Here is a 17,411-nt window from a genome sequence, read left to right as displayed (position 1 = left end):
CATATTATACATGTGCTGCATTTCCACTGCGTGGTATGACAAGGCTCTACCACAGACTGTAAAAATAAAGAACACAATGGATATAATTTCTGCTGTCAAGTTGGACACTTTAACTTTGGGGTCTAGGGGGATTGACTCGCTTTTGGAGACAGCCTCAAGTGGCCACTTGAGGAATTGCAGTTTTTGGCACTTCAACATGTTTCAGACCCAGAGTTTGTGCTTAGGCTATACTCACATGACTCTTTTTTGGTTTCCATTAAGCAAAAGTTTTGAATAGTACCTGGTGCCTTTTTTTCACCTCAGTCAATGTTCCAAGCCAACTTAATTAAAACACTGCAGACCACTGATTGGCTGGAGAAAATGATCACTAGTACGGCACTGGACATCCTGCACAAACCCTCCATTTTTAAATAGCCAAGCTACCATCAAAAGCGAAAATTTTCACTAACTTCACCCCACTTTTAAAAGTGTATTAATTTAGGTGGAGAGGAAACACATATGGAAGAGGAAACAGTCCTCAACACAACATCGGAATCAATGGATACAGAATTGAAGTTACAGTCTCAGTGAATTAGTTAGTTAGTGTGTAAGAAACACAGCGATGGCAGAAGCTCCCGGAAAATGACCATTAACCCCATTGCAGGCAGCTCCCGGAAAGAAGCAACATTTTGCGGCAAAGAAAAGAAGCAATGTAAGAAGAAGCAAAAGTAGAGTAAATATTGGTGTGGCTTTCCAATGCCAGACAGCTCTTAGAGAGTAAAAGGATGCGGTTTGATGCTGAACTCTATTTCTTTTAGACTGGTAACTAACTATTTACCAAAACATATCTTTGGTGTAACTGATGACAAAACAGTCATTTAAAGAATGAAATACTGCCACTGTTCAGTTGGACTGGGTGGCTGGAAATTACAAAATGCACCTCTAAACAACAGCAGCCCAAAAAACTACACTTTACACTGTGTACACTACACATTAGTACAGATATTCCTTTTTTGGTCGCTCATGAAAGGATTGAGCAAGTGTTGAGTTGAGAAGATGTCACGGCAGTTTCACATGGCTTCGCAATGGTGATCAGCTGAGGATCCTGCCTACACCGGGAGGGTACTATTTGCAGTGGAAGACAAAATAAAGAAACGTGACCAAATGCCAAAAGTGAGTAGAATCAGGTCAAGTTAAGTTGAGTTGAACCATACAGTGTAAATGAGGCTAAGCCATACGAGCCATTGTTAGTGTAAAAATATGGAGTGGTGCAGTTATCACAGTAAATTCATAGATGAATGACAGTGATGATAGATTTCCAGATTTCATTTTCAGTAAGAAACCCTGGTGTTTCTGTGTTTTTCTTTGTCAGTTTCTATCTCTGATCCCTTCATTGAATTTCACTGGATGGACTCCAGACTTGTGACACAGCTTGTTTGTGTAGATGACTGTTACTTTCCTTGCAGGCCTGCTTCTTACACTGCACTGTGTGTTTTGCTTGGAATTACCTGAAGACCATCTTGTTACTGGCATAAAGCCCTTTGGATTACTGAAGGTGTTTGTCCAACAGAGAGTGTCAGACAGGGAAAAGCTGACATGGAAATTGTGGGTTTATGAAAGAGGGAGTGATCTGACATGCAAAACAAACAGCACTCTTCCTTCTTTTGTGAAATCCTGAAAGGAGGTTTCCCTGCAGAGTGCTCGCTTCAAATGGTCACTGGGTGAAGATCTAATCAAGCTGATTCTACATTTGTTGTTTTGATAAATGCAGTGCTAATGATGATGAGGGATTGAAAGTAAACATGTTGGATCATACAAGTTCTTCTACTTTAAACATTGCAGACAGGTCCTGCGCCCCTCATCCACAGATTGGTGTAAGGTTTCTGCCTCCCATCTGTCTGGCTGTGTGCCTCCCCCGCCCCTGCCTTCTTTTTCCCACTAATGCTTGTGTTCAATAAAAATGCACAGAGAAGTCCTTCTAACTCCTGCACTCAAGTAACCTGGTTTGACACATGCAAACACTGTTAGAGTAATCCAGTTTGGATAATACTTGATCATGAGTAACCCAATTAAGATGCCTGAGCTTCTCTGATGGTTAAATAAGTTAGTAAGAGAGAGTAATGGCTATCACGGCATCATCACTCTCTTCTAAACTTTTTTGGTGGCTTCCTGCCCTATCTGGGAATATTTTGGTCAGTTAATGTATTTACTCACTCATATAGTGATTGAGTGAGATTCACGTTTGTAAGTCTTCTGACCTCAGATCACTTTGGGCCTCTTTCATGGTTCGGTTACAAAGATAACAATAAAAAAAAAAGGGAAATCCTTTTTCATTCAACATTTGCATCAAGAATAGTTCAGCATTTTGGGGAATGCAGTAATTTGCTTTCTGATGGACAGGAAATGTTAGATGAGAAGACTATAATGCCACTCCTATATCTGTCTCTCAAATTCGAGGCTAAAGCCAGCAGCAAGTTAGTTTAGTTAAAAAGACTGGAAACAGGTGGAAACAGCTAACCTGCTTCTGTCCAACAAAAACAAATCTACCTGCCAACGCCTCTAAAGCTGAATAATTAATGGGCTGTATCTTGCTTGTTTAAACAATCTAATTGTGGTTTTTTTATAGAGGTGGATGGAATTTGTTGTTTTCGGACAGAGTCAGGCTAACAGTTTTCCCCATGGACTTATAAAAAGAATTGGATATAACCTTGGAGGCAGGGTCTATAAATGATGCTCAGTGCACATAAAGTCAAAAACGCTCCACTCTGCAGGTGTAAAATTATCCAGATCTTCTGCATTATTGGTCCATAAAGAATGTGCAGTAGTAGTACAGCAGGAGAAATAGGTTTGCATGTGCCTGTGTGGCATTTAAAAAAAAAACCCTGTATTTTAGGACCCTGATGATGCTTAGTTAAGAATTTGTCATGTTGCCAAGGTCAACTATTGCCCGTGGGGTCATTTAAGGTACTTTTACCTTACCTTTGACAGCCATCTTGAATTGATATCCACGCTAATGGGGAAAAACACCAGTTTTCATGACTTTTAAACCAGTAAACATACAAAGACAAGTGAACCCACTTTAACATATAATTTTGACACCAGGAATAAAATGTAAGGGGTCATTTACATGGTACAGCAACTCGTTGTTGGTAAAAAAGCAGGCAAATTACACATTTTAGGCCCCTAACAATATAAGTTCTGCTTTTTTGTTTTGCAATAGTTGCAATAGCCAAATGAAACTAGAGTCTTAACTAGTGGAGCCAGTCACCTCTGGTTTCCATCCTCTAACTTGAATGGGAATAATATGATTTATTGGTGCAACTTTTCTAGACTTTGAAAACGTTATTGGATTGAAATCCCAATCCCCAAGTCTAATGGCATTACATGATGGACCTGGAAGTTGAAGTTCAACATTTTGGCCACTATGTCAAATTGGCATCAAAGTCCAGTGAACTTCCTGGGACCTGGTTTTCCCTTGTTCCCAGTCTTTTGTGCAAAGCTAAGCAAATCAGTTTCAGATTGTAGCTTCATATTTAAGTAAGAATAGTACAAATCTTCCATCTATCCACCAGAAAGCAAACATGTGCATTTCCCAAAACATCAGACTGTTCCCTTAAATGTATGCAAACAATCATGTACTTTAAAGGGAAAATCCTTATACATACACATGAATACACCATGCAAAAATAGGGCGATGTTTACCACAATTCAAAGGGGTTATCTGTAATGCAGGAAGTGCGTGTGTAATGAAGGAAGCCATAACTAAAAGATAAACACACCACACCTCGTACTGTCTTGTCCTGTCAGATCCTGTCTCACTCTGCTTGTCGCTGCTGCAAAAGGAGTGGCAGACTTTTTAAATCTATCAGGCTTATGTTTTATTGTCCTGAAAACATAAAATCTGTTGCAGGCATGGGAATTCTACATCCATATGCAAACTGCTAAGAACCACCATGAATTTGGGTGTGATTAATGTACACAATTAATACAATTTCAGCTTGTGTGCACAGGAGAAAGATGCACTAACTGACACTCCTTGAGCACACCTATGAGCACTTTATGTTAGGATTTCTGAAAGGTAATGTCTGATGAAACTATGCGTCAGGTCAGCTTTACCTTTCACTCCCACACATAGAAGTGCATTACCACTATCTGGTGCAGGCATGTGGAGACGCACAGAAAGAAAGTGAGAAAGACGCAGCATAGTGTGTTTACTTTATCAGCTCGTCGTGGCACAGCCCGAACAAAAGGCCACGTTTTTTTGCCGCACAATACTCCTTGCAGGTTATTTCTGGTGCCCCGGTGGTGGAGAAGGATGAAAGACCAGCCACAAAGGAAAGAATGTGGTTCCTGTTGTGGTCTTAGGGGGTCATGGGCAAGTAGATGTGGGGGTGGGGTGTCTGCCTTTTCACATTGGGTGGCCCCTGGGGTGCATGAGTCAAGGTTTGCTGTGGGAGGAGGGGTGAAGTGAGGGGAAAATGGGTGTTTATAGGCAGGAGCTGAAGGGGTCAGAGAGATGAGTTATGATGTGAGAACGTGACGATACAAAAGATGTCATCCTGGTACAACACGATCAAAGAAAGCAGTGTTTTACGGAATGAAGACAGTCAAGCTTTCGCTGACGTTGTTTAAAACTGACACAAAACTGTGTCAGTTTCGACAATTACCCTTAGGGAATGTCTTGGCCTCAGATAGAACAACGAAACAAACACTGACAGGGGAGACACATGACATGCAAATCCCTGTGGTAAATTTGTCTTCACAACTTGTATGTGTGTACAGCAGATGAGTGTGAGAGAGACAGTATGTACTCACTTCTGTGAATGTTTACTGTGTTAATATCATGTGCTGCAACACTTCCACGACATTACACACATCTAAGATCCTGTTACCACATAATATATGCATGATAGCCTGGCACTGCGTGAATGTTTTTCTAGCAGTCTGTGTGTACATGCTTCACTTTTGGCAGACTGCCATAACTGCCGTCGAAAAACGTTGCCACAGAATCTAGTTCTTCCACTGTCTGCCTGTCTGGATGTCTGTGTTGACTACAGAGCTGTCATCATCACCGTGTATTTATTGTTTCTGATCATCTATCTGCACATGCAGTTGGATTGACGCCAATCAAAACACAAAATATTTCAGATAGAATGAAGATTTTAAAGGTCCAGTGTGTAGTATTTAGGGGGACATATTGGCAGAAATGGAATATGATACAATAAGTATGTTTTTTGTTAAGTGTATATGTTAACCTGAAAATAAGAACTGTCATATTTTGTTACCTGAGAATGAGTCGTTTATATCTACATACGGAGTTATTTCCACCAAGAGTCCAGTTGAGTTGAGCTCAGTTCCAAACACATTAGAAATGTTAAACCAGTATGAACTGAAAGGAGCAGTGAGCAACAACAACTTTGGAAAAACATTCACATTTTCGGATTTCCTTCAGCCACCATACATAGCAGCATCTCTGCAATATAACAGGGTTAGCATAACACTGATTTGTAACATGAAACTGTTTTATTCCATGTTTTTATTGGCTTTAACCACTGGATCTGGTTGATTTTAAGAAGAAGAGACCTCTATCATAAATTTAGATTCCGCACACTTGAGGAGTTCACACCCATGGCACATGGGAAAAGTTTCAGCTGGTTGCAATCTGTGGTTCTCACCACTAGATGCCACTAAATCCTACACGCTGTTCTTTTAAAAGCTCAGAAAGCATCCATCTAAATGGGCACAAAAGAACACATTCACTCAGGGAAGTGACCCAAACCTACCTTTTGAGTCTCCTTTGTGCACCTATTTTTGTTCATATTGTTGACATGTATTCAAATATGTCATGCAAATGTCAAAGAATCTTTTGAGATGATTATTGTGCCAGCAGAAATTAGAAACAAAACAATCATTTTTAACTTTATGTCTCTTTCTAACATTCCCCACTCTCCCTTTTCTGTGCTCCATGTGGTTGCGTGTGTGCAGTCTAATTGGCAGAGTGGTCTGGGACCCTGTGGCTGCTTGCCTAGAAGACTGGCACAACAACACAGGAAGGCAACACTTATCTGAAAGGGAGGAGGACACAGCAGACAAGTTGAGAGCTGTGCAGGATTTCTCATAAAATGTATTTAAATGAAGGTGATCTCTGCTGAATCACAAATCTAAAGGAATGAAAACATATTAGTGCAGTAGAGGAAAGCATGTGGGAGAGTGAGAGCGAGGCACTGGTGTGTAAAGTCCTGAGGATGTTTGGAGTTTACACTGACCGACGGGTTTACTGATTTGTGTGTTTGTTTTCCTGTGATGACACGCACAGAGCTTTGCTGATGTGTGTCATCCAGAGTACAGCTGAATCTAAAGTGACAATGTGAACTTGAAATACCAAAAAACAAGTTGACTGCAGTCTCAGCAGCATTTTTGGGCTACAATTTTTTTCCTTTTCTTGCAACTAAAAACAGATTATTCACACACACCCAGTCTTGTAGTGCTCTAGATTAGTCTTGCTCTTGAGACCGGTCTCAAACCACTTTCTTTCTGCCTTTTCACAAAAAGATCATGCTATAGGGCACCAACAAAGTCCCTTTTTTATGCCTTCTTTGCATTTTTGCTCAGAACCAAACAATGGTGGCAGTGTAAAATGGGCTTCTAAAGGTCTCAGCCTCATCTCGGACTTGACTGCACTTTTACTTGGTCTTGTCTTGGACTCAGGTGAAGAGGTCTTGATTTTATTTCAAGACTGGTTAAGATCACAAGTGCGAGGACATTGCTAAATTGCAAGTGCAAAAAAGGACTGTTGAATAAAGATGGCTAGGTCGATTTCAGCTCATGGTACACTTATACAATCACACATATAAACATGGCAATGAAAGAGGTGAATGAATGGGAATCTTTATTTGTCTACTATGGGTGTTTCCATGGAAATGTGGATCTTTATGATAATTTGAGGAGTGCCGGTTTGCATGTTTAACTTTTTTTGTCATGCAGTGTGGGACTTGCATTGGTCTGGACTTGGCTGTGACTTGGTCTAAGTTTGGGTGGTCTTGACTACAGCAGTGCATCCACCAAAGCAAAACCTTCTGAGGTAATTTAACTCTTAAACTGACCCAGAATCAACACAGTACATTAATATATATCAGAATTACTGTTTTTTTTTTTTTTTTTTTGCTGAGATAGCTCTGGGGCAAGAGTCTTTAAAAGTATGAAATCAACTCCGCTGGTTTATCAATATTAATTTCGCTCTGTTGTGTCCCACAGGGCTCACTCTGGGTGATGTCGGTGATTAAACAAAAATAAAGCAATCTCTGCTGGAAATGATTTATTATAATGATGATTTAGACTATAAATCACACTGATATAATCTGTTTTAATAACTTATGTATGTAACTAATGCAGCGTGGGATTATAATTAAATGTTAGAGGCTGGGTTTTATAAGATGTTCACAACCAGACCTGCTGTTTTTGAGCGCCATGTGAATGCTGGCCCATGGTTTGAGTGGATGACACTGTCTCATGCCGGCCAACTTCAACACTCCCTCTTCAGACAAGTTTGATAAATCTGAACTTCCAGTGAGCTCCTCTGAGATAAGAAAACCTGTTGAATTGCTTTGTCTTGTGCAAGTTTTTGTCCTGTCAAAACATCAGCAGACAGATGGATTCTGTTGATGTCACCCTAAATAATGAAAATGCAGACATGTTAATGGGAAAAACAGTTTTCTCCTGAAGCCATGCACAAGATCCACATGACATATTGAGAGCATTACATTCGGCATCAGTTTGTTTGTTTCTCCAAGATTTCAGCTCTGTGTATGTTCTATCGATCCAGTACATACAGTCTTTTGTCAAGTCAGTTTTCAACTCAGTAGGTAACTTTTATGAAAAAATAACTTTTGTCATATATGCTGCATCTGTCACAACATCCTGACAGTAGTATTTGACACAGATTATCTCTAAAAAATATCCTGTTCTCCAGGCTCCTCCTAGTGCTCCTAATAACTTCATAAGCATCCACCACAGCTAAATGAAAATAACCAATCAGAGCCAGGAGGAGTATTGTTTTACTCTACTCAGTCTCCAGTGACATGAAAACAAGCTTTTTGTGGCCGCGCTTATTCTGTTTAGTTGTCTTTGCAGTGTTTAAGGCAGCGCAGTGTGTGCACATGCATTGACTGACACTGTGTTAGAGAGTCAGGCACAATGGATTCCTGAAAATGCCATTTTGGAGCGCCGGGAGGAGCCAGAGTACAATTATTTTCTCAGAGATTTTATGTCTAATATCTTTCTTTCTTTTTATATTTCATACTTGTGGTGGTAATTTTTTGTTTTGCTTTTAAATGTCCTCTTAGAATGTGTTTCTTTTATATTTCATCTTTATGCTTTTGAAGTTATATAGAGAGCACTTTGTATTGCTTTGTTGTTGAAATGTGCTATATAAACAAACAAGCCTTGCATTGCTTAATGTACTACTGTCAGGAAATACTGACAGATTTAGAAAATATGACAGGAAGTTTTTTTTTATATATATATATAAAAGTGACCCACTGTAGCTCTAAGGGGCTTTACTTTCCCTAAATTAACCCTTTAATAGGAAAAAGAAAATGAGGAAACTTTACGAAAAGCACAGAGGAGCGAGCTCTTTTCCAGGATCAACAGACATGGCATAGAAGACATGTGAGCGGAATAGACCAAAATAGAAAATTTTCAATATGGAAAAAACAAGTTGATAATATCATAGATAGATTTTATACCAATCCTCTTCACCATGGAGACCTGGATAGATAAGAGTCCACACAAACACATACAAAAGGGGTAATTAACACAAGGGAGAGAGAAGCAAGAGGTGGCTGCATCTTCATGAGGACCAGATCCAAAAATGTATGGAAATGAGGAACCAACAGGAGAGAAAGAGGTCCCAGGATGGCCGATTGTCCAGCACAGAGAGGCGATGAAAGATGACTTGAAAGAGAGGACGGAGAGGAGAAGTGAGGAAGGGAGAGTCAGCAGGGCCCTCTTTTTCCTTAAGGGTCTCTCTACCTGTTTACATCATGTGCATAAACAGTACTGGAATAATAAGACTCCGAACTAAACTGGGTCCCTCCAAATTCCCATTTGGACCATAAACTGACTTTAAATAAGAATGACAAAGAGACTGATCTCAGTCCATTTCAAATCCCCCTGAGCATCAGGTAATCTAATACAGAGATGGAACATCAGGTTTCTCTCCTCTTTATTAATCCCCAAAGATTAACTTTCACTGAGTAAAGTGGTTACACCGATTACTTGAAAACGCTGTTTAAACTGAACAAGCAGATTGCTTTTAAATTCCTGACTTGGTGAAATAATCTCAGCTAATCAGCTGGTCTTCTCCTGCAGGGTTTGTATACATACTGGAGGTAATTGAGAGAGCAAAGCAGCAAGGCATAAACAGGTTTGGGCAAGGCAGCACATTACTATTTATGTAGCGAACCAAAGCTTTTGCATCTGGCCTTGAACAAATAAAACACATATTACAAATTGCCTTCAAGTGCAATGTTAATGCACATAGAAAACACAATATATTTACTGCGAGGGGTATTACATCCCTTCCTGGGAGCCATTCTGTTGCACTGCAGTAAAAAGCCATCTACTGTAGATGCCTATCTGGCAGAAGGACAGGAAATTCGAGAAGCCATAACCAAACCAATAAGCCCAGCAATGATTATTCAACACGCCGGCCGGGAGGCAGCTGTCAGGGATACGTAGTCAAACACTCCCCACGGCTTTGAACCTCAGCAGAGCTTTTGTGGGAGAAGATAGATGGAGCTGGGTGGAGAGCTGCTCTGACTTCAGCATGACAGCTGTGTGTGTGTGTGTGTGTGTGTGTGTGTGTGTGTGTGTGTGTGTGTGTGTGTACAACAATATGGCAGTTAACCTTCCTGCATCTACCAGCCGAAATGACCCAGAATAAACTGCTAATGTTTACCAAAGACAGGTGACGGAGTGAATATGTGTGTGTGTTTACGTATATCCTTTGATAACCCCTTCCTGACCTTTCTATCAGGGGCTCATCCTCTAATAGTCCTTGTCAGGGGCCACTAATCATTTCACAGACTGTTGCACAACACCTTCCACTGGCTTCAAGGAACAAACTGTGCTGCCAATAACACTCATGCTTAATAAAGGCATCCAGCGGCCTCTCTGTGCCACTCACACACGCACATGCACAAGTATACAAGCCGCCACATGTTTTAGTAATATTTGGGCTTGGAGAGTTTTATGACCATGAGTAACACAGAGCATGTAAAGGCTAAATCCAGTGACCAAAATAATAAAGCCCATCATAAAAATCATGTAATTTGTGGGGAAACACCACAGCAAGCTCACTCTGTAGCACCTCATTACAGCACAGAGCCAGCAGATGGCACCATTTTCCTGTTATATGTGCAGAGGTGATGAGTTCAACGCTCAGTCCAGAGGTTTCATTTTGTTTACCTCAAGTGCTTGTTTACCTCAAAACACATCACAGCCAGATTTAAGTAATGTTGCACAATGACTCTCCCTCAGTAGTTTTTGTGTGAGTTTTTGTGTTCTTAAAATAAAAGGATACTATGTGGTATTTATGTGTGTCGCATTGCTGCGCTGGACATCACATGGAAATGTAATTTAATTAAGCTTGTACCATTTATCAGTTAATCATAGACACATGCAGACCTCCAGGGAAACTCAGCTGATGAATGTTCAGGGTGAGATCTCTGAGGTCAGTGCTCCCTCTTCTGACAGAAAATGACAGTTCACTCTACTTTCTAAATAATGTGACTAAAACAATGGAATAGTATAGAGTATTTATTTATTCAAGTCTGATATTGCTGAAATGGCTCCAATGACATCAAACAACAAATAAAATGTAATGTCACTCTCCCCTGTGCCATAATCCAACGCATGAACCAGCAGGGGATAAAAGGGTTAAAGTAACAAATTACATTTGATCTCATTACTGTACACCTTATTTTGTGGTATACTTTTCAGTAATTTTACTTGATTTTCTTCTCATGTATTGCTTTTTTTTTAAAATCGTGTATTTATTCATGTATTGCACTTCGGTACAATTCAAATCACATCCATTATATAGAGTTGTTTAAAACAATCATGATGAGCTGTCAACATCATTGCCAACATCATTTTCTTCTTTTTTTTGTCTTTTTTTAAACGTTGCATCTTTAACAGCGATTCAATGCACCACCCTGTAAGCAAGTTAATGGGGAGCACCACCTAAATTGGGAATTCCAGAATGTAATTTTCATGGCCTAAGAGAGTGTAATCATTATGTGTGGTCATGGGCTACTCTCTCAAACTGTTTAGGGAGGAGTTCCAGACTTTAAACTTGAAAACATCAAAATTGGAGTTTAGGCAGATAAAGGAGGGTAGTTCCCCTTTAAGTGACCCAAATCAAACACACCCACTGAGTTGAGTGACAGGTGGTCACCAGGTGCGCGCTTGACATAGCTAACATGCTAAATGCTAAGTGTCTCATCATGGTGGATCCTTCAGGTGTGTTTAACTTTTACCTTCAGTGAGAAGTTGCAGGATGACTGTGGAGCCTTATTCACCTCAAACTGTGGAGCTCGTCTGGGACAGAGGGGCTGAGTGGACTGTTTATATCATCCATGCAGAATGGATAAACAGTGAAGCTGAACCTGGAGCAGATTGAGGAGGACTTCATGGTGCTGGGGATTCACACAATGACGTCCAGACAGGTAAGTGGGCCTGGACTAACACACTCACTGTGATGGTTGACCTCAGTTGTTTGCATGTATTTGCCCTGCAAGTTGTGTGAAAACTGTGCAGCTCTCTTTTTGCTGTGTGCTGCTGCAGCTGCTGTGGAGTTTTTGTATATCTGTGAGCTGTGTGTTTTATTGCGATGCTTTATTAAGCCAATAAGAAGTGACAGATTATTTAATTTCTGTAATTTAATAATGCTTGTTTCACCCGCCGTGGTGTCCGCTGTTATTCTCTTTTCTGGTTGATAATTCAGGGGAAGGCTGTCGTATAATTGATGAGCTGTGTGCACAGGCTGCAGTGTGTCTGTAGATAATGACTATTTTGTTTGCTTGGGTGATGTTTAATCTATATGTTGACTTGTTAATGCACTTTATTTTGTAGCCTAGAAGTGTTTTTACTTGGTCTTTCATATATCATCATCACATGTGACTCAAAGCTCCTTTTTCCCTTTTAACATTACAACAAAGTAACCTTTACACAGAGCGCCTTATAACTGACCAACATTTTACTTTATTTTTACCCAAGAAATTTTACTTGTATTTGACAGTTTTACTTGAGAATAATTTTCTAATTCTCTTTCCAACCCTGAATCTGCCAAAAAATATGATTTGTTTTACACAACATGACACGCTTCAGGCTGCAAAAATCCCTCCACATCTAACATCTCACTTATCTGTCTAGCCACACAGATAGTTTTGGTTTTGCTTGTTCAGTTTTTGAGAATGATATCTTGAAGATGGCCTGTGGCTCAATTTGTTGATTTAAAAACAACTTTAAATGCTATGAGCACTGCTGACTGGATTCAGTATCCACCTTGACTGTATTGAGGTGGAGGTAAATATATGAGGTACTATAGGTTCCTTCATGCGTCTGTTGTTGTTATTCCAGGATGGTGTGTCAATTTCAGCTTGTTAAATGCCTCATGTGATTTCAAAATACACTTCTGTTCTCACAGGAAATGTACAGTTTCTGCTTTTTGCTTGAATAGTATTTTGCAAAGCGCACTCTATATGTTTTTAGGTTTATTTTCCTTATTAGCTAACTAAAGCATGTGGTTTAGGAAGAGACATCATGGTTTAGCTTTAAATGCACACAGGAAGCAGTTTTTTTACCCATCTGACACCCCTCTCCCCCTCCCTCTCCCTACTTAACTTTCTCTTTTATATAAAAGTAGCTGTTGCCAGTTTTACAAACTACTTCATCCAGTGCATATCATGTGGCCGTGAATGATACCTTTTTGTATCGAGGTCTGACGGCAGCATCATTGACAAAGCGGCAGTATTTGATGAGTTAGGAGTACGACCCGCAGGCCAGATCTGGCTTATGCACAATGTGCTTGAAGGCCCGCTGACTACTTTTTTTTTAAATTTGCAATGATTTGTTTATCCACAAAGCGTCAAGGGAGGATCCCCCAGACCTGCAGACCGAGGTCTGGACTAAGTCTAAGAATGTCCTCAAATCCTAGAAACGCCTCTGCGTACACCTGACTTGTGCAGGGCTGCTGTAACAGGATTTGCCTCTTAGCAAAGATAAGTGAGGAGGGCAAATGGACAGATGTATTTGCCTCTATCTTTTAATATTTAATTATATCTCATACATATTATTGTCATTATGTGTCTTTTGCCTTCTGTTATTTTGCAAAAGCAGGCAACGCAAGTGGAGTATCCCTGCTCTAAATTATCTGGACTGAATTGTCCTTTGTGATCCTCATGCATAAATGTTTGAAATTTACGCTGCACTGATTTTAATGGGGTTAGATGAAATCAGCAAAACAGCTCGCCATATGTGCGGAAAAGTATGATTCAGCATTCTGTTGTGTTACGTTAACTGAGACAAACTGGACTAAACAGTTTTTCTACACAATCCAAAATAAAATGATTTGCTTTAGATAACTGAAAACTACTGGCGAAAACTGCCTACAGCCAACTAAACCTTACTGGCCCATCACTTTTAATTAAAGGCATGGCCAGTAATTGATGAATAACTTAATGTTTGCCATAAATGGATTAATAGTGGAGAGGAGATTGGAGTAAAATGGAGCAAACCCCCCTGAGAGCGCTCTCTCTGTGTCCCAGAGGTCTTATCAGTTGCCCTCCATGTCCCTTATACGGCCTTATTTGCTACCGACTGTCAGCTAGCCAGATAGATAGAGGTCTAATAGAGAGGCCTGCTCTGTTAAGTGATTGAGCTGTAAATACAGATTGACCTGAACTAAGACTCTCATCATCTGTAAACTCATTCAACACTCTGCGTCCTTTCTCCCCTGGTGTCTGGGAAAGTCTGAATCATTTCCATCACTGATCATGAGAGGGGAGTGAGGGAGCCACAGGCCGCAGTATATATAGATGAATGTGTGTGTTTATGCGAGAGGGTGCTGGAGCGTCAAACGACAGCCCCCCGAGATGATCTCTCCATCAGCCCCACAGAGAGTGGAGATTGTCCCAGAGAGAATTTATGGAAATAGTCATAAAACGTGAAGACTTCAGTAATGGGATATGTCGATAAAACCCACAGCGGCACAATCTACGGCAGTTTACTGAGGAGATGAGTGGCCCGGCTGTTAGACAACTCAAATCTAATTTTCTCAATAAAGGCCTGTAAGTCAACAACCCTAAAGCTTCCATAAATCATAATATACGACAGATTCATCAAGAGCATATTTATTGTTATGGCAGCGTGCCACTGCAGCATTAATCCCATCACTATGTGAGCTCTAATGGCAAAATTAGCCGTTTTCCTTCTGTAATGTGAACCATCTCTGCAATTAGGCTATTCAAGACTTCAGGTTTAATGCAAGTTTTAATTTTTTAAAGATATCAGGTTATTCTAACAAAATTTAGTTATGATAATTAAAAGAAAAAGTCTCAGTGAAGGCATGTATAGTTTTCATTGCAATTGTTTTGGATTTAGTTGGTCATTGCCTTTACCCCCATGTTTTTGGAAGAAATTAAACCAATTTGCTCAGGTTTCAAATAGCTTGTGAGAGGCATCTGATGTCGGTTTTAAAGGGTTAATTAGATTGTCAGGGATGCCTTTTCAGGCATAATTATACCATAAGTATGGCAAATTTTGTCCTGCCTCTGAGTCAAACACGGTGAAATTTTCAGAAGTATTTCAGCAGTGACTTTCTCTGGGTGCTTTATTCCCTGTTCTGTACTGTAGTGTGAAATCTCTAAGTTTAAAGCGATGACAGTGCGTTTTAATTTCTAGTCATATCTTATTAAAAGCAGGTAATGACCCGCTGCTCACCCCAGATGATCCCAAGATCAACTTGGTGTAATTATTGGTGATTTTACAAGAGGCCATTTAAGTATTTAGTGAAGAATTCTTAATGTGTATTGACTTCTTAAAATCTATAAAGTCTTTCACCTATTTTAATAGCATTTATTCATATCAGTACTTTTGGATTTTATTTGAATCAGAACTGTATGAACCGCAGTGACTCACATGTTTTAAACTTAGGAGGTACCAGAAAATACCCCCCCCCCCCTCACTGCTGGAAGCTCCACATGAGCAGTGATGCCTGCAGAGCCAGACAGCCAGGACGGACGGACGCCTTATGAAAGCCCAGCGACTCCTCCCCCTGGGGGAAGGAGAGGACCCACACCGTTTTACTAGCACAGAAGGGCAATAAGTGCTAAAGGAAAACAATTATACCCCAATCATTTCTGATTCTCTGGCAGTCATGGGACAACGCAGGCTTGAGGATGAAGGTTACAGGACAGCAGAGGGCAACTATGAACAGTGAACGATATGTTCTGCATTTACAAACGAAACTTACAAACAGAAATATCTAATTACAAGTGAAGCTTAATATGAGCCGCTTTGCTGGGAACAAATATTGCTCCATATGATAAAAAATGGTAGATATAAATTTGTTCTGTGGAAGTTAAATGTGTGCATTTTTCTGAAATATTAACTTTGAGAGCCTGTCCCCTTGTTATGTTGTTGGCATGTTTTGGGTATCTCCTCTCTGTTAAATCTGTTCCCTGGGAGGGTTAGTTCATCTAAATGACCGAATTAAATCCACATAGCTAATTCCCGGCCAGGTTGCCACAAGAAAATGTGGACATTGTACATGCAAACCACAAATACCCTAAGTTTGCACATTTTATATGTATCATATTGATGTTTCTAAAGTGACGTCGTGTACAGTATGAGGATGAGCCTTCTAGGCACCAAATGTGGGTGTTTTTTAGGGATCTATCGCTATTTTCACTCCATATAGTTGTATAGTTGCTCTTTTCCAGCAGCTTTTCAGCACCCAAACATGGGTGTTTTTGTGACCTGTTGAGTTTGAGTTATTGAGAGATAGTGCCACTAAAAGATTTCTTTTTTTTTTTACCAAGACATCCCTGCATTTCCCATCAGGATGATGGCATGAGAAGCAGGTGTTTATTAGGGATTGTGCCCCCCAAATGAGGTATTATATGTTAAAACATGATGTTTTTCTTATAACACCCAAAGATATATATATATATATATATATATATATATATATATATATATATGAAGTTTGTAGATACATATAATGCCAACATTTTAATGTACCTACTGAGTTGAAATTGCATCTGGGTTAGGAGAGAAATTGTGGGGGGGTTTCAAAATTTGGGTGAATTAACCCTTTAAAAAAAGTAATTTAAGGAGGTTGGGAGAAATCAGCTCAACTGCTACCCACATGTGGCAGTGCATTTATAAAAATGTTGTGGCTAATTTTAAGAAATTTAGGGTTTATGAAGAGCGTGTTGGATCTCAGTCATCCGCATCCTCAGGGCTGAAATTCCTGTTTACCGCGCAGGGTTAAAGTACACACAGCTGAGCTGTCGCCTCAACATATTTAGGTCTTTATTTGAGTTGGTGGTCGTGCTCAGTGTCAGAAGTGAAGCTGCTCTGGGGAATCTTGAGCCTGGATCAACAGTAATCCTCCTCCCATGGAGGTCACAGTCTAGTTATGGGAGGCAAAAGGTTCCCTCCGCTGTTTTCAGTCCAACTTCCATTAGCAATCTGTTAGCCGCAGTCCATTGAGAGGGAGGAGTGGAGCGCGCGCTCCTGGGAGCACACAAACATACAAAGACACACACACACATGCTCACGGCACAGACCTTGTTTGATGAAAAAGAACAATTAAGGGAGAAATGAGGGAGAATCATCAGGGGAAATGGCTGATGAAGACTTTATTGATTAGAGCAGCTCCACTGATCCAGCTCTCACTGTAGCAATTACCGCCAGCCGCCTGCCGCTAGTGGGGGCCTCATGGTGTGGGGCCCCATTGGAAGACAGGAGGAGAGGAAGCATTTTTGGACTATATTTGACAGATAGCAACATTATCCTTTAATTTTAGAAACAGAACAATATCACTAGGTTTTTCATAGCATTTTTTATATTGAATAATCTGGGGAACATGGGGAAAAAGGCAACAATCAACTTGGTAAGAAATGTTCCACAAACTGCAAGAAATTAGTAGATTTAGAAAATTATTTTAAAAACGCCAGGGGGGAAAATGTCTTGGTAATGTCATAACTACATATTTAAAATTATGTCACAAAATGATTGTACAGTTTAAGCATCTTTTTCAAGTCAAGGCCTTTTTAAAAACTTTTACTAGTTTTCAGGCAATTTTCTCATTTCTTGTTTTTGTTGCTCATTGCCTTCTTTCCATGATTTTAAAAAAATCAAGC

The 17,411-nt window shown here is 40.0% G+C and overlaps 1 protein-coding gene across 1 annotated transcript in view; it reads left to right on the top strand.

Moving 5' to 3' along the window:
• Nucleotides 1-11,514: 11,514 nt before the first annotated feature.
• Nucleotides 11,515-17,411, top strand: part of LOC121954714 (carbohydrate sulfotransferase 15-like) — a 59,614-nt gene continuing 53,717 nt past the window's right edge. Inside the window, exon 1 of the mRNA XM_088086479.1 lies at nt 11,515-11,708. The gene's annotated coding sequence lies outside the window, so the exon portion shown is untranslated. The remainder of the gene's footprint in view (nt 11,709-17,411) is intronic.

This window comes from Plectropomus leopardus, chromosome 13, assembly GCF_026936395.1.
Source record: "Plectropomus leopardus strain MGB_pleo_1.0 chromosome 13, ASM2693639v1, whole genome shotgun sequence".
Taxonomy (NCBI): Eukaryota; Metazoa; Chordata; class Actinopteri; order Perciformes; family Serranidae; genus Plectropomus; species Plectropomus leopardus.
This window is presented reverse-complemented; position numbering and strand designations above follow the sequence as displayed.